Source organism: Oryctolagus cuniculus, chromosome 12, assembly GCF_964237555.1.
Source record: "Oryctolagus cuniculus chromosome 12, mOryCun1.1, whole genome shotgun sequence".
NCBI lineage: Eukaryota > Metazoa > Chordata > Mammalia > Lagomorpha > Leporidae > Oryctolagus > Oryctolagus cuniculus.
Window position 1 is genome coordinate 31504069 of NC_091443.1, and position 23889 is coordinate 31527957.

Consider the following 23889-nt stretch of genomic DNA (forward strand, 5'->3'; position numbering starts at 1 on the left):
AGCAGCTGAAATTTGAATCAGCACCCACATAGGATGCTGGCATTATAGGAGGCCACCCAAACTGTTACATCACAACACTGGCCCCTGAAAGGTGATTTTTCTGTAATCCACATGGGAGAAAAATTTGATTGCTTATTGATTTCTGGGTATAATGGAATGTTAACATTTTAGGGGGTAGGTGGATATTTAAATTGTCCTGAAACCAGGTTTTTTTTTTTATCTAAACATTTTAATTGACTGGAATTAATAACATTGTAAAAGTTCAGAATCCAAACTGATGAGGAAGAAATTGCCCATCCTTAATAAATTAAAGAGGAATTAAAAAAAAATCTTTCAAGCTTTTATTTAAGTGAAACAATCGAAGGATTCCAGATTTTGTTGAAAGCAACCACATCCATGTATTGCTCTTAGTTTTCAAAAACTGTGATCTGTTCTCCATTATATCTGTTCAAACTTTGTCATCCTCAACTACACACTGTATTTGAAGTCTTTTGATTCTATACTTCACTGGAACTGGTTTAGAAGATCCCCGGAGCAAGCCATCTGCGTGAATACTTCTAACTCATCCAATTTTGTCCTATTTGTTTTGTCATCCCAAGATTTTATATCATGAAAGATGGAAGTCTTGGCAACAAGGGTAGCTTTTGACTTTGACTCAGACTGTGCAAGTTATTCCTCCCTTAGCCCCTTCCATCTTCATGTTCCTCCTTCTTATCTGGTCCAAAGAGGTCAATGTCATTATCACTATCTGTGGTTCCACTTCCTGTGGTGTCTTCCACATCTGCAGGGCCATTCTTGTCCAGAGCTTTTTTTTAACTCCTGGCAGGCTGGGCTTCTCCTTCTCATAAGATTTGATGTGATATACCAGCGTAGGGTATGATCACAGGTCGGTAGGTTGTGTGGCCAGAGACTGCTTCAAATACTGCCAAAGCTGCTTGTGATGGCACATGCCCTCTGATATAACTCTTGTCTGCCCCGTAATCATTGAGCCAGAGGCAGGTGAGGCTTTTTAGGTCTCTGAAACCCATGGCATATGCTGTACTGGGAGCTGGGAGCTGCAGATCAAAAGAACACAGGCTATCCGGTGCCAGGTACTAAAAGTGAAAACAGGGGCATTTTTGATAAGCCTTATAATCTCTTTCATTAAATTGAATGGTTATATTTTTTCTTTCTTCAATTCCTTTAAGTGACAATGATAAAGAAAAATTAATGAGGACTGAATTATTTTTATACAAAATAATTCTATTTGTTTTTGTAAGTATTCTAGATGAAAGTAAAAAACTTGGTACAATATGATGTGTGTGTATAAGTGTAATATTTTAACTTTCTAGTATAATATTATGTTTATTACTTTGGAAGAAAAATTTCATACTCTTAGCAGGCCCCATGATAATCATTTCTACCAAAGAAAAAAAAAACATAAAACATTAGTTCAGCTTCTTGGTTTATAAAGTGTGCAGTTTTGAGTATTTTATTAGAGTTGCAAGGCAATGTGAATTGTAAAGCAACCTTATGAGTTGTGGTTGACTGCAAAAATTTGTTAATTTGATGGTGTGTTATATTGGCTCAAACCTATAAGCTAATTATCCAAATTTTATAAAGATTGGTTTTATTTCCATTGCAGATTTTTTTTTTCTTGCTAGTTGGTTCAGCTTATTTCCATATTACTAGAGGGAAACAAAATTAAAATAATTACCTGAATATTTCAAGTGAGAAAGTGATTCCCCTTAAATAGTGAGTTTAATGAGGCTGAAAAAAGTTGTTTCGGGTGACCTCTGAGCCATTCTTCCCTAACCCACTCACAATGTCCGCTCAGATTTAGTGCCTAACACAATTTTTTTTTTTTTTCAGTAACAGAAAGAAGACTTCTTTGCAGGGGATAGTGAAAAAAGAACTAGAAGGAAACTTTCTGATTAATAGTCAGCTACCCAATGCCAGCTGACTCTCTATTTGCACTCTGGGACAGGTTACTAACATTTCTTTTTTAAAAAAAATTTAATCTTTTTATTTTTTATTTTAGTTTTAATTAATTTTAACAGATTTAATACAATTTGTAGATACAAGTCTAACAACATATGATATTCCCTCCTCCCCTCCCAGCCTCCTTCCTTCTACCCTTCCATCTTTTTGCTTTTTTAGTTTTTGAGATAGCATATTTTAAATTTATATTGCACTAGAAAGGCTTAATACTTCACTGAATAATAAGTGTAACAAGTAAAAAGCAAAATGACCCTAGTTTAGTGGGAATATAGACAATAGCTATAAACAGTAATTGAATTCATAAGTGACCATTTCATCCATATACAGTTTTTGGTCAATTAGTCATTCATAATTTCTTTTAATGAAATATAACCAGTGACAATGTAACATCTAAATTTTTCCTGCATGGTTATAAGATAATTAAGTTCATTTAGACTTTAAGCCATTTCCTCTCAGCAGTTTATACAAAGGAGTAATTTTAGGCAGATTGCAATACAAATAATTATACTTTTTTTGTACTCTATTATTTACCACAGTTAAGGGAAAACATATGATGCTTGTCTTTTTGGGAATGGCTTATTTCACTAAGTATAATGGTTTCCAATTGCATCCATTTTATTGCAAAATACAGGTTTTCATTCTTTTATACCACTGAGTAGTATTCCACAGTATATATACCACATTTTCTTTGTCTAGTCATCGTTGATGGGTAGATGACTAGATGGGTTGATTCCATATCTTAGCTATTGTGAATTCAGCTGCAGTAAACATGGGATTACAGATAAATCTTTCATTTTCTGATTTCATTTCCTTCGGGAAAACTGCCAGGAATGGGATGCCTGGGTCATATGGTAGATCTGTTTCTAGTTTTCTAAGGAATCTCTATTATGTCTTCTACCAATGGCATATATTGTTTTTGATTTCTGTGCAGGGGTGAGTGAAACCTCACTGTGGATTTTATTTGCATTTCTCTGATGGTTAGTGATACTGCATATTTATTCATATGTCTGGACACCATTTAAAATTTCTCTTTTGAAAAATACCTGTTCAGTCCTCTGTCCATTTCTTAAATGGATTGTTTTGTTGTTGTTGAGTTTCTTGAGTTTTTTATAGATTCTGGATATTAATTCATTATCAGTTATGTAGTGAGCAAATATTTCTCCCATTCGGTTGGTTGGCTGTTAACTTTGTTATGCATTTCCTTTGCAGTACAGAAACTTCTTTAGCTGGATGTAATCCCATATGTCTATTTTTGTGTTAATGGCCTATGCTTTTCTAAGAAGTCTTTTCCTATGCCAGTATCTTGCAGAGTTTCCCCAGTATTCTCCTTTAGTCATTTGATGGTATCACATCATAGATTTATGTCCTTGATCCGGGGCAACACAGTGGCCCAGCAGGTTAAACCACTGCCTACAGTGCCAGCATCTCATATAGGTGCTGGTTCTAGTCTTGGCTACTCCACTTCTGATCCAGTCCCCAGCTAATGCACTTGGGAAAGAATAAAAAAGATGGCCCAAGTCTCTGAGCCCAAGCACTCTCATGAGAGACCAGGAAGAAATTCCTGGTTCCTGGTATTGGTCTGGCCCACCCTGCCATTGAGGCCTTTTGAGAGGTGATCCAGCAGGTGGAAAATCTCCCTTTGTTTCTCCTTTTATCTCTGTCTTTAATTCTGCATTTCAAATAAATAAATAAATACATAGATAAATATATCTTTAAAAAAAATCCTTGATCCTGTTTGAGTTGATTTCAGTGCAAGGTATAAGTTGGGGCTCTTGTATCCTACTTCTGCACATGGAGCTCCAGTTATCCCAGCACCATTTGGCTGTCCTTTCTCCAGGAATTTATTTTACCCTCTTTGTCAAAGTTTAGTTGGTTATAAATATGTGGATTGATTTCTGGGGGTTCTGTTCTGTTCCATTGTCTTACATGTCTATTTTTGTGCCAATACCAGTTCTCTTCATTAAAACTACTCTGCAGTATGTCTTGAAATCTGATATTGTGATGTCTCCAGGTTTGTTTTTCTTGTTTTATATTTATTTAACTTTTAGGGGTTTCTTGTTTGTCAGTATGGATTTTAGCATTTTTTCTATGAATGTCATTGAATATTCTTTGATAACATAGAGGAAGAATGAGCAGGTGTAGCCATCTTAAAACCAAACAAAATAGACCTTAACACTAAAATTGTTAAAAGGGAAGGGCATTATGTAATAATTAAGGGAACAATTCAACAGGAAGAAGTGTCTATAATAAATGTAATTGCACATAATGCCAGGGAGCCTGGTCATTGAATATTCTGCCAGAATGTCATTGGTATTTTGATTGGCATTGTAATGAATTTGCAAATTGCTTTGGATAGTATGGACATTTTGAGGATATTAATTCTTCCAATTCACAAACATGGGATTTTTTTTCCATTTTTGTATCTTCTATTTTTTTCTTTAATGTTTTGTAATTTTTATCATAGGTCTTTAACCTCCTTGGCTAAGTTTATTCCAAGTATTTAATTTATTGTAGGTATTGTGAATGGGATTGATCTTAGAAATTCTTTCTCAGCCAAGACATTGTCTGTGCATACAAAACTATTGATTTTTGTGTGTTAATTTTATATCCTGCAACTTTACCAAACTCTTTTATGAGTTGCAGTAGTTTTTTTAGTGGAGTCTTTTGGTTCCCCTATATACAGAATCATGTCATCTGCAAACAAGGATGATTTGACTTCCTCTTTACCAGTTTGTACCCCTTTGGTATTTTTTTCTTGCCTAATAGCTAAAACTTCCAGGACTATATTGAATAGCAGTGATGAGAATGGACATCCTGGTCTGTGTTCCAGATCTTAGTGGAAATGCTTCCAGCTTTTGTTCATTCGATATGATGCTGTCCATGGGTTTGTCATTTAGTGCCTTGATTGTATTCCTTCTATACCCAATTTGCTTAAGGTGTTTGTATGAAAGGATGTTAAATTTTATAAAATGCTTTCTCTGCATATATTGAGATGAAAATAACAAGTAGATACCTAATACTCTTGAATAATCAGAAGTTCATTCCCATTAGTCCAGTTGGCTACATTTTTTAATTTTATTTATTTATTTATTTATTTTTTTACAGGCAGAGCAGACAGTGAGAGAGAGAGACAGAGAGAAAGGTCTTCCTTTGCCGTTGGTTCACCCTCCAATGGCCACCGCGGCCGGCGCACCGCGCCTATCCGAAGCCAGGAGCCAGGTGCTTATCCTGGTCTCCCAAGTGCAGGGCCCAAGCACCTGGGCCATCCTCTACTGCACTCCCTGGCCACAGCAGAGAGCCGGCCTGGAAGAGGGGCAACCGAGACAGAATCTGGCGCCCCGACCAGGACTAGAACCCTGTGTGCCCGCGCCACAAGGCAGAGGATTAGCCTATTGAGCTGCGGCACTGGCCCAGTTGGTTACATCTTAATAAGGAAAACAATGTTTAGTAAAATTAGAAATGAAAAATGTTAATTTTTCAGACAGTACAAAACTTTTATCTACTTAATGTAATAAAGCAATACATTTTAAATAAACATACCACTTACAGAGAGACTTTTTATCAAAATGACATAATCTCAAAAAAATCACTGGGATATTGTCATGGAGTACATTCTTACTTAATTGTACATAATCAAGATTCTCTTTTATTGTGGTGCAGTTTAACATCTCCTTTGCAGACACTTAATAAGTTTTTGTTATCTCCGCAAAACATTGCAGTGACAACACCTAGGGAAACAGGAACGTAGAAGCCACTGTCAAGTTCCCCTTCATGGTATTTGTCTAATTCCAGGTTGATTGTCTAATTATTGACCATACTTCCTAAGATTGGCATCTTACACAGATCAAATGGTGGTGGCTGTTCTTATGTCAGGTGTAGACATTGTTTCTCTTTTATTTTATGCCAATTCTTTTATACAGCAAACATTAAAAAAATACCTGTAATCATAAAAGTATCTAGCACTTAGAGTCGAGATCTGATTATGAGCTGACTACAGAGAGTTGTTTATAACTGCCCCACTCTGCTCTATTCTCCATCTTGTAGTTTCATGTTATGGCTGCTACTAAAATCATTCTCTTTTACTGTCATCATTTGTCTTAGCCTTCTCTTTCCTTCTGTCTTTTCAAGATTTTCTTCCTCCATGTGGATTCCCTAAAGCTCATTCTTAGTTTTTTGTTGTGGACATACTTGTATTCCTAAAGTTATATTTATGAAAAGTGTGGTTTGTATTCCTTAAATAAAAGATTTTTGGGGAAAAATAAATGCTGTTTTAAAATTTTTTTGAAATAACACAAAAATGGAGAAAGAATAATAGAGAAAATATCCATATGGTAGCCCAATAAACTTGGACTGCAAATTCTTAATTGCCTTTCAGTACCAAATGTACCCTTTAATATCTTCTCTATATAAACAATGAAATTAATTCATTGTTTAATTCATTTCTTGTTTAAACTGAGAACAATGTTAATCAATCTCAGTAGAAGAAATTCTCTTGCAGATTTCTGTCAGACTTTAACTTGATTATGTGATGTGAGGATGTCTGGTGGCTTCTGCCCAAGCCATGGGCCCAAAACAAAGTTCTTCCCTGACCTTGCAGCCCTCAGCATGGTTATAACCTTTCCACAGCCCTCTTATATTAAATTTGTTTTTATTTATTTATTTGACAGAGTTAGGCAGTGAGACAGAGAGACAGAGAGAAAGGTCTTCCTTCCATTGGTTCACTCCCTAAACGGTCGCTATGGCTGCAGCTATGCTGATCCGAAGCCAGGAGCCAGGTGCTTCCTCCTGGTCTCCCATGCGGGTGCAGGAGCCCTAGCACCTGGGCCATCCTCCATTGCCTTCGCGGGCCACAGCAGAGAGCTGGACTGGAAGAGGAGCAACCGGGACTAGAACTGGCACACATATGGGATGCCAGCGCCATGGGCAGAGGATTAACCAAGTGAGCCATTGCACTGGCCTTAGCCCTCTTATCTTAGAAACTAGACAACATACGCTGTGTGCTCCAAAGGCCTTCTGTTCCCATCATCTTCCAGACTCCCATTGTACACCTATATCATCTATTGCTTTATTTCTTGCTCTGCCATCTGCACTTGAGAGGCTACCAATTTCTTGCTGAGCAATTCACAATCAGTTCAGGTCTGATTGACCCAAGAAAATCCTTTGCTATCTGCTGGGCAAATGACAGCTTCTCCAACAAGTTCTGAATATCTTCCTAAATTGTCCTTCCTTGGGTTCTCTTGCCTCAATCCTAGGTGCCATATACAGTTTCCTTATAACTTATACTCATTAGATTTAATTATCTTTATATTAATCTCCTCTGTTTACTTATCATGTGATTTCATGTGGGATCTTCACAAAGTTCATAAAAAATAATATCCATGAATTTCAAATTATTTTGCACCAAAAACATTTATATTTTAATTCCATTTCTCCATGAACTTCTTGTAATACCCAAATCTCCTGATTGGACTCAGATGTTTACAGTTTATGATACAAAATTCTTCTGCAGGTTAGCATAAGTGACATATGGAACACTGGACATTTATATTAATTTATATAGTAAAATACATTAAAGCCTAAAGAAAAGTCCGATTTTGGGGGTTTTCGGCCACTAAATTTTGTGTTTAATTTCATCCTCATTGATATTGAGAAACATTATTTTGTTTTTGGTTTTGCTCAAGTAGTCATACAATTATAATTTTGAGCTGTGGGTCTTATAGATGTTACTAAAAAGTAAGTGGCCATCTGGGATACATTAGTGAAAAGCTATTAGTTTTAGTGTCAGTGTAAGATATTTTATTTCTTCTATTGGAAAGATTTTCATTTTGGGATGTTAGGAATGTATATTAAGAAAAAGCAGGATTTTTGTGCCGGTGTTGTGGCGTAATGGGTTAAACCTCTGCCTGCAATGCCGGCATCCCATATGGGTGCCAGTTTTAGACCCAGCTGCTCCACATCTGATCCAGCTCCCTGCTAATGCATCTGGGAAAGCAGCAGAAGATGGCTTAAATGTCTAGGCCCCTGCACCCAAGTGGCAGACCTGAAAGAAGCTCCAAGCTCTTGGCTTCAACATGGCACAGCTCTGGCCGCATGGATGAGAATACAAAGAAAGCCAAATAAATTGAGGAGCACTAATGCATATGCTAAGGATCTGTCACGATTGACTATTCCATATTTTCCAGCTACAGAAACGATGTCTTTAACTAGGAGATTTAGTTCCTCTGAGTTCTCAAGTATATCAGCTAGGATTGTTTCTATTGCACAAGACCCCAAAACAACTGTAATTCACAAAATAAGCAGAATTTTTGGGATTGCATATGAGTATTACTTGAAAATCCAGAGGATAATCTCATTTCCAGTGTGGCTTGGTCAGGGGCTCAAATCATTCTATCAAGACTTCATTCTCCTTTTCACTTCTTGTCTCTTTTCCTGTTGGCTTCATTCTTAGACTTAAGTGTGTGGGGAGTAGAGTTGTCACCCAGAACTTTTAAGCCTACATTTTTCTGGGTAAAAATCCATCCATAATGAAAGTACTTGATCAAAGTACTTGATCAAATCCCAATATTCACTCTGCTTGGAATTACTTGGGTTATCTGCCTAACCTTGAACCAAAGCCCTAGTACTTCACGGATTCCATATCACCCTGTGTGAGGTTGAGTCACCACTGGAACCAAGTAGATAATCAGTTAGGGGTGATTCTCTATTGAAATTCAGAGCATGCTACTCTAAAGAAGGCCAGATAAATGGTTGGTGGGCAAAATAACAAATATACACTAAATTAAGTATAACATAAACTGCTTCTCAGTGGTCTCGTAGGAGTCAGTCTATGTCAGATAAGTCTTGCTGCATTGAATCCAAATATTCAGCCTGCATAGCTTAATTCCCAATGTCCCCACTGAGAAGGTCTGACAGTAACCCTTCCCGGCAACCCATTCTCTCAAAAATTTGCTGTGCACTTTATTTAATATAGAATAATTACTTGTCAGACTTTCCAGGCTTTAAGCAAAGATGTCTGCTATGGGCAACAGCCTTCCTCTATGTTGAAAACCAACTTTGAAAAAAAAAAAAAAAAAAAGAAAACCAACTTCGTTGCTAAATGATTAATTCTTCAGCACACCTATTTTATGTTCATTTAAGATAATAAGGGTGAGTCTTTGTCTCTTCACAATTCTATTTCTTTCTTTTCTTTTCTTTTTTTTTTTTTTTAGAACTACATAGATGTAAGCTCAGGAGCTTGAAATTCCTTTTCTTTCTTTCTTTCTTTCTTTTTTAAGATTTGTTTACTTGAGAGTTAGAGTTACAGACAGAGAAAGGGAGAGACAGAGAGGTCTTCCATCTTCTGGTTCACTCCCCAAATGGCCACAACAACCGAACGCCAGGCGTCAGGAGCTTCTTTCGGGTCTCCCATGCGGGTGCAGGGTCCCAAGTTCATTCTTTACTGCTTTTCCAGGCTATCAGCAGGGAGCTGGATAGGAAGTGGAGCAGCCGGAACTAGAACCGGCACCTATATGGGATGTCAGCACCACAGGAAGATGCTTAACCTACTATACCACAGCTCTGGCCCCTGCAATTCTATATCAATTGTTGATGATAAGTTTAACTCTTATCAAGAGCTTGTTAAATAACAAGCATGCATATAATTACTTTATATATATATATATATATATATATTTGACAGGCAGGGTGGACAGTGAGAGAGAGAGACAGAGAGAAAGGTCTTCCTTTGCCGTTGGGTCACCCTCCAATGGCCGCTGCGGCCAGAGTGCTGCGGCCGGCACATCGCACTGATCTGATGGCAGGAGCCAGGAGCCAGGTGCTTTTCCTGGTCTCCCATGGGGTGCAGGGCCCAAGCACCTGGGCCATCCTCCACTGCACTCCCTGGCCACAGCAGAGAGCTGGCCTGGAAGAGGGGCAACCGGGACAGAATCCGGCGCCCTGACTGGGACTAGAACCCCGTGTGCTGGCGCCGCAAGGCGGAGGATTAGCCTAGTGAGCCGCGGCGCTGGTCACTTTTTGTATATTAACTTATTTTATCCTCACAAAACAAAACTGAGGTACATACTACTATTTTTCTTATTTAATAAGTAAGGAAATCAAGGCAGAGAGAGGCTAGATAATTTGTCCAGATGTCACAAAGTAGAATGAGGTAGACCAAGAATTCTCAAACAACTTAAGCTGTTTGATTTCAGGAGCTTATCCACTACCTAATGCTGCCTCTAGTGGGTACCAATACCCTCATCATTGGTTTACTTCCCTAACTTGTGCTAGATAGATCCTGACTCTACTAGTAAGACATTAGCTTTATTCTGAGCAATCATAAAGGCACAGCTTTCGTATGTCTAGCATTTTTGTATAGCTGCTGAAATTTCACATGTACTTTTTGGGTACAGAAAGAAACTTAGAGAAAGAAAGATCTTATTATCGTACTTTGTTTTCCAAAGCTTTGAGTTAAAAAGCTGGTTTCTGTGACCCCTTTAGATGTCAACCTCACTTCCTCTTGTCTCAGCTTTTCTATTAATGTTTGAGAGAGACAGAATAATGTAGCAGGTAGAACGGGCTTGAAAGTCAGACAGATCTGGGTTCAAGTTTTGACTTCATAACTAAGATTCATGTGATTTTGAGCGTATTCCTTTTCTCTAAGCTTTAGTTTTCTTATATGTAAAGTGCTGAGGAAACAGAATTTAGGAAACAGAAAACTTAATTAACTCTTAGTTAAAAAAAGGTCATAGTTCACAAATAATAGTGGTCACTAGATTTAGGTGGGAGGAATTTTGGAAATGCAAAGAAAGTGCTTGTAATATTGGGATATTTATATTCTGTGGTCATAGGTACAATCAAAAAAACAACTCTTATATGAGGGCACAGATAGCTAAAATGCTCTATGTTAGCCTAAATCTATAGACTGTGTCTCTTTTTTTGTTGTTGTTGTCTTTTTTTTTTTTTCTGACAGGCAGAGTTAGAGAGAGAGAGAGACAGAGAGAAAGGTTCTTCCTTCTGTTGGTTCACTCCCCAAATGGCCGCTATGGCCGGCACTGCACCGATCCGAAGCCAGGAGCCAGGTACTTCCTCCTGGTCTCCCACGCGGGTGCAGGGCCCAAGGACTTGGGCCATCCTCCACTGTCCTCCAAGGCCACAGCAGAGAGCTGGACTGGAAGAGGAGCAACCGGGACAGAATCCAGCGCCCCAACCGGGACTAGAACCCCAGGGTGCCTTGTTTCTCTAAGGAGCACATGTTTCAGCCTGGGTTTCCTTGAGATCCCTCAAGCAAACATCAGCAGCAACAATAATAAAAATACTCTCAGTGGATTTGAATTCAAATATGATGGGATATAGTTTTTCTTTAATAATAAGAATAATAAAAATGCCTTCCTCAAAACATTTATTAAGAGGATTTATTGAGATAAAACATAAGTTCAATAAACATAGATTCATACACATTTATTCTTGGTGCACACAGTGACTCATCCAGGAGTCTGACCTGTTTCTCCTCCCTTACTTCCAATGCCTTTCCACCCCTCCCTTAGCTGGGAACTCTGCTTCTCTCCAATCTGCACAAGTTCCAGAAGCATAGATTGTGCAAATAAGTGGCTAAAACTTACCTAAAGATTAGCATCCTTTTTGCATGTCAGCAGGATTTGATGTTCATTGTTAAAGTCGTCTTGTAGGGCCTGATGAGACACCTTAATTGTTTCCTAATTCTTACGCTGTGCAATGAATTTCATGCTGTCTCCAAGTCTCCATCCTCAAGTATAGCAAGATGCCCTGACAGCTCCTGAATCTTGTAAACTTTATCTTTACAATTTCAGCTTTGGTTTACTGATATGACTTCTTAAGCCATCTTGGTTTTTGTCAGTGCATAGAATCTGCTCTAAACAGGGCTTCTTGCGGATCCTTCTCACATCCCTCCCCTTTATCAGCTTCTTTGTGGCAAAATCTACTGAAGATAGGGAAATCCCAGTTTCACAGTCATTTCAGTCTCACTCATGTCTCATACATGCCAAAACATTGGGTGTTTAGTTAACGGCTCCATAATTGAGTGGATTAATGAATTCCTTATTAATGAATTAGATTCATATACAAAGCAAACAAGATCTTTATACAAAGAAATTACATAGAAGCAACCACAAATGTGATTTTCTGATATTTAAGAAGAAGCTAGTTTTTGACCTGGAGGGCTTAACAAAGATTTCTATTTTACCTGTGGTGTTTTGTTCTCAGTTATTATTGGATCAATATTTCCTTCCATAGCACCCACCTGTTCTTTATATAACCTGGAACTTCTATTTAATTTTTCTGTATTAGTTTTCCTTCGAATGCACTGCAGTTTGAAAACAAAGTATGCAACTCAATGCCTCCTATTGTGGATGAAACAGGATTTTGCGATGTGACCATTGTTGGCAGCAGGGAATCAGAAATCACTGGAAAATTGAAGTCCAGGCTCATGGTATACTTGAAAAGATACTTCACTACTATTATTTTTTGTGTATGGGTACTCCCTAAAGTGAAGTAAAAGAGACATGAGATAGAAGGCACGAACACTTCAAAATCAACAGAAATGTCTCATCTTTATTTTTAATTTTTCTTTTATATTTTGACTCAATTCTGTTTTTCCTTATATATTTGTGAAGACCTCAAATTTGGACTGACCCTGGCTCTATTTTCTCTACTGTCACCTGATTTCATTTCTTTCATCTATTGCATTTGTTAAATCTTTAATTTTTTTATGAGGGCTTTAGTAATAACTTATAAGTCTATAACTTAATATGAACTGAAGGGAATCTTTTCGGTTACTTTAGGGATCTGCACTTTTGTTGGACTAAGCATAAATAAGACTCAGGATTTAAAATGGAATTGTATGTTAAATTACTAACACTTGGAAAATACTTGATTATTTTTGATAGCATAATGTTAATAATTTTAAAGTTATCTGACAAATTACCTTGATAAAACTCCCCAATTACTCTTTATTGTCTAATATTCATTCATACATTCATACATACCTTCTTGGATACTGTTGGGAGTTTGTAATCACTACATTGGACAGCCCTGAGGTGGGTGGTATGTAGGGAGTTTTTGATATTCTGTTTATAAGTTATACCAATTGCTTCCATCTGTTTTGCAGTTTAGTTTCTTTGAAAAGTACAAAGGGTAATCATTATAGTTGCTGACAATGAGTGAGTTAGCATGGATAAAATAAATATAAGAATTATGTGTTATGATCAAGTCAATTTATACAGAGCAACATAAAAAGGTATTTACAATAATATGAAACTTTTAGGTTACGTATATTTTGTAACCAGATATATTCATTCCTATGTTAATGATATTATCTCCTTTTTATTTTTTTAAAAATATTTATTTTATTTATTCTAAAAGTAAAGAGACAGAGACAGAAACATCTCCCATTGTTAGTTCACTACCCAAATGCCTACAGAAGCTGGGACTAGGCCAGGCTGCAACTACAAGATGAGAATTCAACCTGTGTCTACTACATAGGTGGCAGAAACCCAACTACTTGAGTTATCCCTTCTGCTTCCCAGGATGTACATAGGAGGGATCCATTATCAGAAGTGGGGCTAGGATTTGAACTTAAAGATGAGATTTGGATGTCCCAAGTGGCTCCATATATGCTAGGCCAAACACCCATTTTTGTATTCTTCTAAAATTAATTTTATAAATATAATTTACATACAACAAATGAATATACTTGTTTGCATTTAGATGAGTTTTAACAGCGTGTATCTCCTTATAACCAGTATTCTGATGAAGATGTAGAACATTTCCATCCCTGCAAATTTTCTCATCCTCCTTTGCTTTGATCCCTGACCCCATTCTGTCACCATAAAGTAGCCTGAATTTTCTAGAATTTCATATGAATAGAATGATATGATATATAGTCTTTTTTTTTTTTTTTTTGACAGATAGAGTTATACACAGTGAGAGAGAGAGAGACAGAGAGAAAGGTCTTCCCTCCACTGATTCAATCCCCAAATGGCCACTACAGCTGGCGCTGCACCAATCCGAAGCCAGGAGCCAGGTGCCTCCTCCTGGTCTCCCATGCCGGGGAGGGCCCCGTATATAGTCTTTTGTGTCTGGCCTTTTCACTTAGCATTTTTTTAAAGACTGCTTTATTTATTTATTTTGAAAGTTATGGAGAAAAGATGGAGAGGGAGGGGGAGGGAGGGGAGAGTGCTGGAGGGCAGAGAGAGAGGGAGAGAGAGAGAGAGAGAGAGAGAGATTGATCTTTCATCCGTTGGTTCACTCCCCAGATGGCCGAAATAGCTAGGGCTGGACCAGGCCTAAGCCAGGAGCCAAGAGATTCTTCTAGGTCTCCCATGCAGGTGCAGGGTACCAACCATTTTTTTCATTGCTTTCCCAGTCTGTAAGCTGGAAGCTGGATCAGAAGAAGAGCAGCCGGGTCTAGAATCAGTGCTCATATGGGATGCCGGCACTGCAGGCAGAGGCTTCGCCAGCTATGCCACAGTGCTAGTCCTTCCCTAGACATTTTATTTTGGTCTTTTTATCTTTTCTCCTCATTATGTTCAATTAAAAAAAATCCTTGAATGTGTTTATCATAGGCTCTAAAAAATTCTTCTCTGCTAATTCCATTACTTTCTTCTTTCTGGGTCAAGTTTTACTAATTTTTCATCTACTTACATATTATATTTTCCTGCATCTTTTCACTTTTGTTATTTCTTAGTTATTTTTTTAAAAAATACAAAGTACAGTGTGCAGTGTGATAATTACATGTATTCAAGGTGCTGATCAAATAAGATTAATGTCTCTATCTCCTTAATTATGTTCGTTTTTAAAAATAGCACTCAATAATTAAACACATTTATAGGGTACACAAATTTATGGGGTATATATTTCAATGCATGAATACAACATATACTGATTATATGATTAATTAATATTTTCTTCTATTTTTAAAAACATTTATTTATTTATCTGAAAGGCAGAGTCATGGAGACAGACAGGCAGAGGCAGAGTCAGAAAGAGAGAGAACTGGTTCACTCCTTAAATGGCCACGTTGTCCAGAGCTGGCCCAGGCTGAAGCCAGGAGCCAGGAGATTAATCTGGGTCTCCCATGTGGGTGCAGGGACCCAAGTACTTGGGTCATCTTCTGCTGCTTTCCCAGGTGCATTAGCATGTAGATGGATCAGAAGTGGAGTAGCCTGGACTCAAACCTGTACTCATATGGGATGCCAGTGTTGCAGGTGGCAGCTTAACCCATTGTGCCACAGAGCTGGTCCCACTTCTTCTTATCAATACTTTATGTTTGAAGAGTTTTTGCTCCTCTATTCTATTAATTCACAAAATATATAACAGATTATTGTGAACTGCAATCACTATGCTGGGCTATGGAACATGAGAATTTATTCCTTCTATCTAACCATGTTTTAGTACCCATTATCTAGTCTGCCGTATCCTAACCAACTCTTCCTAATGTCTTGTAACCACAATTTTATACATATGAGATATTTGTCTTTCTATGTTTATTTAATGTGATGTCCTCCAATGCTATCCATTTTGTTGCATCTTATAGGATATCATTCTTTTGTATGGCTGAGTAGTATTCCATTGTGTGTGTGTGTGTGTGTGTTTATGTCCATTTATCCACTGATGAGTATCTAGATTGATTCTGTATCTTAGCTATTGGGAGTAATGCTACAATGAATGTGAGAGTATGTCTCTTTGATATGCATTTTCATTCCCTTTGATATACACCCAGACGTGGGATAGGTCAATCATATGGTAGATACAGTTTTAAGTTTTTGTGAAACTTCCATAGTGTTGTCTGTAATGGCTATACTGATTTACATTCCCATCAACGGTGTATAAGAATTTCCTTTTTTTTTAAGATTTATTTATTTATTTGAAAATCAGAGTTACACAGGGAGAGAAGGAGAGGCAGAGAGAGAGAGGTCTTCCATCTGCTGGTTCACTCCCCAATTGGCCACAATGGCCGGAGCTCATTGATCCAAAGCCAGGAGCCAGGAGCTTCTTCTGGGTCTCCCACGTGGTTTCAGGGGCCCAAGGACTTGGGCCATCTTCTACTGTTTTCCCAGGCCATAGCGGAGAGCTGGATCAGAAGTAGAGTAGCCAGGACTCGAGCTGGCGCCCATATGTGATGCCAGCACTGCAGGTGGCAGTGCTAAGTCACAGCTCCAGCCCCAAGAGTTTCCTTTTCTATACATTCTTGCTGGCGTTATTTTTTTCTCTTATTGATAATAGGCATTCTAACTAGAATGGGATGGTAACTCACAGTGGTTTTAATTTATGTTTCCTTGGTATCTAATGATGTTGAGCATTTTTTTTTTATTGCTTTTATTGGGGCCAGCATTGTGGCAATGCAAGTTAAGCTGCTGCCTGTAGTGTCAGCATCCCGTAGGGGCACAGGTTCGGGTTCTGGCTGCTCCACTCCTGATCCTGCTTTCTGCTAATGTGCCTGAAAATCAGTGGAAGATGCTACAGCTAAAGTACCTGTAGAATATAAATGTGCTGTAGACCGAGGTCAGCATACTATGTTCCATAGGCCAAATCTAGCCTTGGACAATATTTGTGTGTCAATAAGCTAAGGATGGTGAGTGAATAGTAAAAAAGTTATTTGTATGTGTGTCAGACTAACTTCATTTGTAGCTGTTCAACAACTGTATTATCAGGCAAAGTAACCTAGCATTTGCAATTCTTTATATGTTTAACACTTTTCCAGGGTTAGCATTGAAATAATTTCAAACTTCATCTTAAAAATATATAAACACTGACATCACAGTATGTCTTTATCCTAAAAATAATTTAAAAACCATGTTTATCATTGTTTGGTTTGCTAACTATCTGATCCACATTTAAATGATAAAGACAATTTTATGAAGGGGGTAAATGCGGCTAAATTTTGCCATTAAAGCTATAAAAATCCATACATTACTTGCAATTATTTCCTATATCCCACTTTATTTTCAAATCAAAAGAAACATCAGGGGCCAGCACTGGTGTAGCAGGTTAAAGCCCTGGACTACAGTGCCGGCATCTGTATCAACGCTGGTTCGAGTCACAGCTGCTCCACTTCCAATCCAGCTCCCTGCTAATGTGCCTGAGAAAGCAGTGGAAGGTGGCCCAAGTCCTTGGGCTCCTGAACCTGCATGGGAAACCCAGAGGAAGCTTCTGGCTCCTGGCTTCAGACCAGCACATCTCTGGCTGTCATGGCCATTTGGGGGAGTGAACCAGTAGATGGAAGACCTTTCTCTCTGTCTCCCCCTCTCTCTGTAACTCTACTTCTCAAATAAATAAATAAAATCTAGAAAAAAAGAAACATCAATGTTTTCCAGAAAAAGGGATGGTTCCCCCAGATAGCACTCTGTGCTTGGAATGGGATGATAATTTTGCAAAGTAAACTCTTACATATATAATTATATTGTAAATTATCATGTGGTAATGGAATAAAAGGCAGCCAAGAACTGGCAACTTAACTGAAATATACAATTTTTTTTATCAGCAAACAGGGTGCCAAAATCATATAATGTTAGTTATATCTATTCCCTTTGAACTTATAGGATGAAGTGATAAAGTGATATTTGTTCGGAAGGGGGAGATGAACTAAGGATTTATCTCTCACGCATTCTCTCTAGTTTTCTCTCTCATATATTTTGAGAAGCGGAGGTTAAACTCAGGCAGCTGGAAAATACACCCACACTTTTGGTGATAGTAAATTACTTGAGAGCAGACAGGTGTGTGATACAACAGGTAGCTCTATGGCTGTGAAAACACAACAGGATAGATGCCAAGAGAAATCCTTTCCTAAAAGCCAAGCTCTGGTTTGATTTTTTTTGCCAAGGGCAGAGCTTAAAAGCTTTACAAAAAGACATCTTGCTTCCAATGCAACTTTACATTTTTAAAGCTCCATTTTTTTTGTTTCCATCTGAAATGAGTTTTGCATTCTCTGATATAGTTTCTGCTTCATGCCAACACTTTTCCTTTCTAAATATTAAAACTTTCTTCACCTTGATCTTTTCAGAATTGAATATTGTTCATTTCTTTGTTGAATACCACTTTAGTGACTTGATTAAAATAAACTTTTCCATTTCCTCCTTAATGTTTTTCAGAAGGTTTGGAGAAATGTTTCCACCCATAAAAGGCATCTGAATTTTTAATAGCAGATTTAATTTCAACATGTACTTATTTAATGCTTATTATTGGTAAATATTCCAGGAGTTTTGGAGTGCCAAGAAAATAATGAACCATTAGTGATATGTAAATTCTTAGTAGTTACAAAATATAGGAAAAATATCATGTATGGATAATAATAGAGTAAAATAACATCAGTGTTACAGTATATGAGTAGGTCATAATAACAGTGTAGGCAGAATATTCTTCTATGAAAACTTTTTGTGTATTTCTGGCAGGTGGTAATTGTTCACATGTTGTGGGCTTTGATCTCCCTGGCCACAGCTCTGCATAAGAGTCCCAATATATTTCAATTATTATTTTTCATCAATCTCTCTTTGATTACAGTTGTTTTTCTTAGTTCTCTTTTTTTTCACAAATTTAAGATTCAGAGTGATGGGGAAGAAGAGAGAGAGAGAAGTTGGGCATAGAAAGAGAGAAACACTCTCATCTGTTGCTTCACTCCGCAAAGTACCCATAATGGCTATGGCCAGGCCAGGCCCAAACTGGGAGCTGGGATCTTTATCCAGGTCTCCCATGTGGGGCAGCAACCTAACTACTTTATCAATGGCTGTCTCCCAGTGTCTGCATTGGCAGGAAGCTGGAATCAGGAGCTGGAGGAGGATATCAAGCCTAGATATTCCAGTATCGGATGCAGGCATCTTAACTGCTAAGCCAAATGCTCACTCCCTGGTGCTGTTAACTTTGTTGCATCACAGATGGTCTGCTTCATGTTTAAATTCTCCCTCCAAATAAGCCCATGTCTAATGGACTCTAGAATCTAATCTATGCAGTTACCATTGCTAATCTAACAATTAGTCCTCACCTCTTTCATCTTCTCTGGCTTATTTCCTATAAGCACAGCTTGTTAACAAATTACTAGTTTATATACTCAGCAAGTTGTAACATTAAAAAGAGTCATATATGGGAGATTTGAGTAGTAGTTAAGTACATGGACTCTGAATCATATTGCCCACCTCGGTTTCCTGTGAACAATTTCAGGTAAGTTATTTACCTCTGTATTTCTTATGTCAAATGGTGATATTGATAGTTTTGATTTTCTCTTACTTGTATTAAATGAGTTTATTTGTATAAAGTATATAGAAGGAGATAAGACATAGAGGGACCATTCAGTATCTGATTAAGTTTTTATTATCATTAGAAATAAGCAAGCAGGCTTGGAAAAAGTTCTCCCTCTTCTACTTTAGCTTTTGAGAAAAAAATTATTTCCACACTCACATTTTCAGGATTTCATATTTCTTTGGTCAGTATTTATTTTGGAAGGCCATGAATAAATGTAATAAATTATGAGGAGTTTGGTTGTGATTTGAAAAACCCATCTCAGATTGAATAGTAGGAAATGGATAGATCAAACCTGGTGGCAGAGAGCAGGAATGGAAAGGGAAAACCAAGTGTAATCTGCCTCCAAAAGTAAATCTGTTCTGGAATATGTACAGATTATAAAGACGATGAAAACTGATCTTCAGATAGTCATGGTATAGAAGGGAATGTTACCATCATTACTGCTGTGAATTTGCCTGTGTGAGTGATTTTGTTGGGCCCAGCTATCTTAGCAAAAATTGCTCCATTATGGAAATCTTGAAAACCTTCATGAGCAAGTTTGTTATGAAACATAGAATCCAGGGGTGGAAATTCTGTATTAGATCTAATAGGAAGGTCTGAATCTGATTACTTACTCTCATATCAGAAGTTTTCTAAAATGTGTTGACAGCATCCCTCTGCCTTTACATTTCATGAGCTTTGAAGAATCCTTGTAAAGCAGAATTATAAAGACTTAAATCTATGACCTGACACCATCAAATTATTAGAGAGCATTGGAAAAACCCTGCAAGATATAGGTACCTGCAATGACTTCTTGGAAAACACCCCAGAAGCACAGGCAGTCAATGCCAAAATTAACATTTGGGATTGCATCAAATTGAGGAGTTTCTGTACTGCAAAGAAACAGTCAGGAAAGTGAAGAGACAACCGACAGAATGGGAAAATATATTTGCAAACTATGCAACAGATAAAGGGTTGATAACCAGAATCTACAAAGAAATCAAGAAACTCCACAAGATCAAGACAAACAAACCACTTAAGAGATGGGCCAAGGACCTCAAAAAAGAGGAAATCCAAATGGCCAACAGACACATGAAAAAATGTTCAAGATCACTAGCAATCAGGGAAATGCAAATCAAAACCACAATGAGCTTTCATCTCACCCCAGTTAGAATGTCTCACATTCAGAAATCTACCAACAATAGATGCTGGCGAGGATGTGGGGAAAAAGGGACACTAACCCACTGTTGGTGGGAATGCAAACTGGTCAAGCCACTATGGAAGTCAGTCTGGAGATTCCTCAGAAACCTGAATATAACCCTACCATACAACCCAGCCATCCCACTCCTTGGAATTTACCCAAAGGAAATTAAATTGGCAAACAAACAAGCTGTCTGCACCTCAATTTTTATTGCAGCTCAATTCACAATAGCTAAGACCTGGAACCAACCAAAATGCCCATCAACAGTAGACTGGATAAAGAAATTATGGGACATGTACTCTATTGAATACTATACAGCAGTCAAAAACAACGAAACCCGGTCATTTGCAACAAGATGGAGGAATTTGGAAAACATCATGCTGACTGAATTAAGCCAGTCCCAAAGGGACAAATATCATATGTTCTCCCTGATCGGCGACAACTGAGCACCAGAGGGGAAACTTGTTGAAATGAAATGGGCACTATGAGAAACAGTGACTTGATCAGCTCTTGTCCTGACGGTTGATGTACAATGTAATACTTTATCCATTTTAGTATTTTTTTTTTGTTCTCGTAACATTGGTTGAACTCTATAACTATCACACACTTATTCTTAGGTGTTTAAATTTTAACTGAAAAGTGATCCCTGTTAGGAATTTGGAAAACATTATGCTGAGTGAAATAAGCCAATCCCAAAGGGACAAATACCACTTGTTCTCCTTGATAGGTGACAACTAACTGAGCACCAAAAAGGAAACCTGTTAAAGTGAAATGAACACTATGAGAAACGGTGACTTGATCAGCCCTCACCCTGATTGTTGATGAGCAACTTGATATGTTATCCCTCTTAGTATTTTTTTTGTTTGTTCTACTTAATACTTTTGGTTGAATACTGTAATCAATACACAATTCTTCTTAAGTGCTGAAACTTAACTGAAAAGTGATTGCTGTTAAATCTAAGAGTGGGAATAAGAGAGGGAAGAGATGTGCAATTCAGGACATGTTCAAGCTGACTTACCTCAAACGGTAGATCTAGAAACATACCAGGGGATTCCAATTCAATCCCATCAAGGTGACATGTAGCAATGCCATCTCACTAGTCCCAGTGATCAATTTCTGTTCATTAAGGCTTTTTAACATTGAGTTCCTGAGAGTTACTTTTCCTGTTTGTGAAGTCCCTTCTGTTGGCTCTGATATATTCTGAATGTTTGTGTCCTGCATATGTTTATGTATTGAAATCCTAACCCTCAAGATAATTTAAAGTTGTGAGCATTTGGGAACTTATTTGATTATGATCATGAAGCCCTAATGAATGTTCTTAATGCTGTTATTGAAATAAGCCCAGTGGGTATCTCACTAGCACTTTCTACCCTATGAGGACACAATGAGAGTATGCTATCTATGAACAAGACAGTGGATTCTCATCATACACCATGCTGCTAGGGCCTTGAACTTGAACTTCCAGCCTTTAAAACTGTATGATGTATTATAACTGGACTCAGCTCCTCGGTGATAATCGATCTGTCTTTCTCCATTTTCATTGTCTCTTGTTTTCTCCACTTTGCCTTCTTAGGCCCTAGAATGATGCCAATTAGATGGAGTTGCCCGACTAAATTATACTGACCAAGACTAATTCCCTAAGAAACCATTGAAACTTGAAGATAACTATGATTGTAGATGTCTCAATCAGTTTTTATCTATAAACAATATTATTTGTGAAAATACAGCTTGATGTATATATTTTTAAAAGATTTATTTATTATTTTGAATGTCAGAGTTACCTAAAGAGAGAGAGAGAGAGGGAGAGAGAGGGAGGTAGAGAAAGATAGATCATCCATCCGTTGGTTCATCCCCAAATGGCTGCAACAGCCAGGGCTGGGCCAAACTGAAATCCAGGAACCTCTTCAAGTCCTCCCCCATGGATGAAGGGGCTCAAGGACTTGGGCCATTTTCTGCTGCTTTGCAAGGCACACTAGCAGGCAGAAGGATGGGGAGTGGAGCAACTGGAACTTGAACTGGCGCCCATATAAGTTGTTGGCATCACAGGCAGCAGCCTAACCTGTTATGCCACATGCTGGCCCTTTGATATATATTTTTAAAACTTCAGTTTTCCAGTCCTTGTAAATGTTTGTATTTTATCTTCACTCCGGTTTGTGCACATCTTGAAGGAGTCATAACAATGCTGGATGCAAGTGTGGATTACCTCCCTAAATCCCCATTTTAGAGCTTTCTGCTTTCTGTGAGTTACTGCAATAGGTTTTGGTATTCACTCCAACCCTTTGACTTCAAAATATATGTCTTTTTTCTAAGTAGCTCTATGCCTAACATGGTGCTTGATGCCTTGTAAATCGGGGTAAATCCCTGTTTCCTCTGGGAACTTAATATTAGTTGATATCTTCAGGCCTTCAGTATTTTTGCTTATGGTTCTTTCATTTCTTGAGTGCACATTTTGAATTAGTTTCAGAACCTGAGCTCTGGAAGCTCTGAGCCATACCATTAACCAAGTCATTTAGCAGTATGAAAATGCTTTCGGAGATCAATTCAGGGTTTCCAGAGGAAATAATTTCCCTTCTCACTGCTGCCTAGAACTTTGGAAGCTGCCTTTTCACCTCCTGAAGTTCATGATAGCAGTGAGCAGCTTCTGTAGCTATTGTAAATGCAGCCTTCCACAATGCCTTTATAAAGCGTGCACTGGCATCCCTGAGCATCCTGTTAATTAAGAATTCACAGCCCTATTTCTCCTTCATCCTCCTCCACGGCCTGTACTGTCAGGTTTTGCTCCTCTTCCTTCTAACAGAAACTGAAATTAGAATTCCAAGTGGAGGCGTCACTCCCCAAGGAGACTGAGAACACCACACTCTTCTGAACTTGTTCTCTTTCAGGGCATCTGTCAGGAGTGGCTCACTTGTCAAAGTGTGGATATTTTGCTGTTATTTCATTCATTTAGAAATAGTGCATATCTCTGAGCAGTGTCTTTGTAGAAGGAAGTATAATAGAAATCCTCAGATTTAACACACTGTGATGCTAGCCCTTGCAAACACAAACTTTTTTCAATAACCTTTTGGTTGATAATCCCAATTTAATGCCTTTTAAAAATAAATTGGTTTGGGACCAGCACTGTGGCATAGTGGGTAAAGCTGCCACCTTCAGTGCTGGCATCCTATATGGGCATGGGTTTGAGTCCTGGCTGCTCCGCTTCTGATCCAGCTCCCTGCTATGGCCTGGGAAAGTAGTAGAAGATGGTCCAAATCCTTGGGCGCCTGCACCCGCATGGGAGACCCGAAGAAGCTCCTGGCTCCTGGCTTCGGATCTGCACAGCTCTGGCCATTCCAGCCAACTGGGGAGTAAACCAGCAGATGGAAAACCCCCCCGCCCACCTCCTGCTCTCTGTAACTCTGCCTTTCAAATAAATAAATAAATAAGCCTTTAAAAGAAATGTTGGGGCCTAAATATCTGTCTTACTTGATTGTTATGTCTTTAAA

The 23889-nt window shown here is 38.1% G+C and overlaps 1 pseudogene; it reads right to left on the reverse strand.

Moving 5' to 3' along the window:
- Nucleotides 1–341: 341 nt before the first annotated feature.
- Nucleotides 342–1028, reverse strand: LOC100352699 (elongation factor 1-beta pseudogene; annotated as a pseudogene).
- Nucleotides 1029–23889: the final 22861 nt, after the last annotated feature.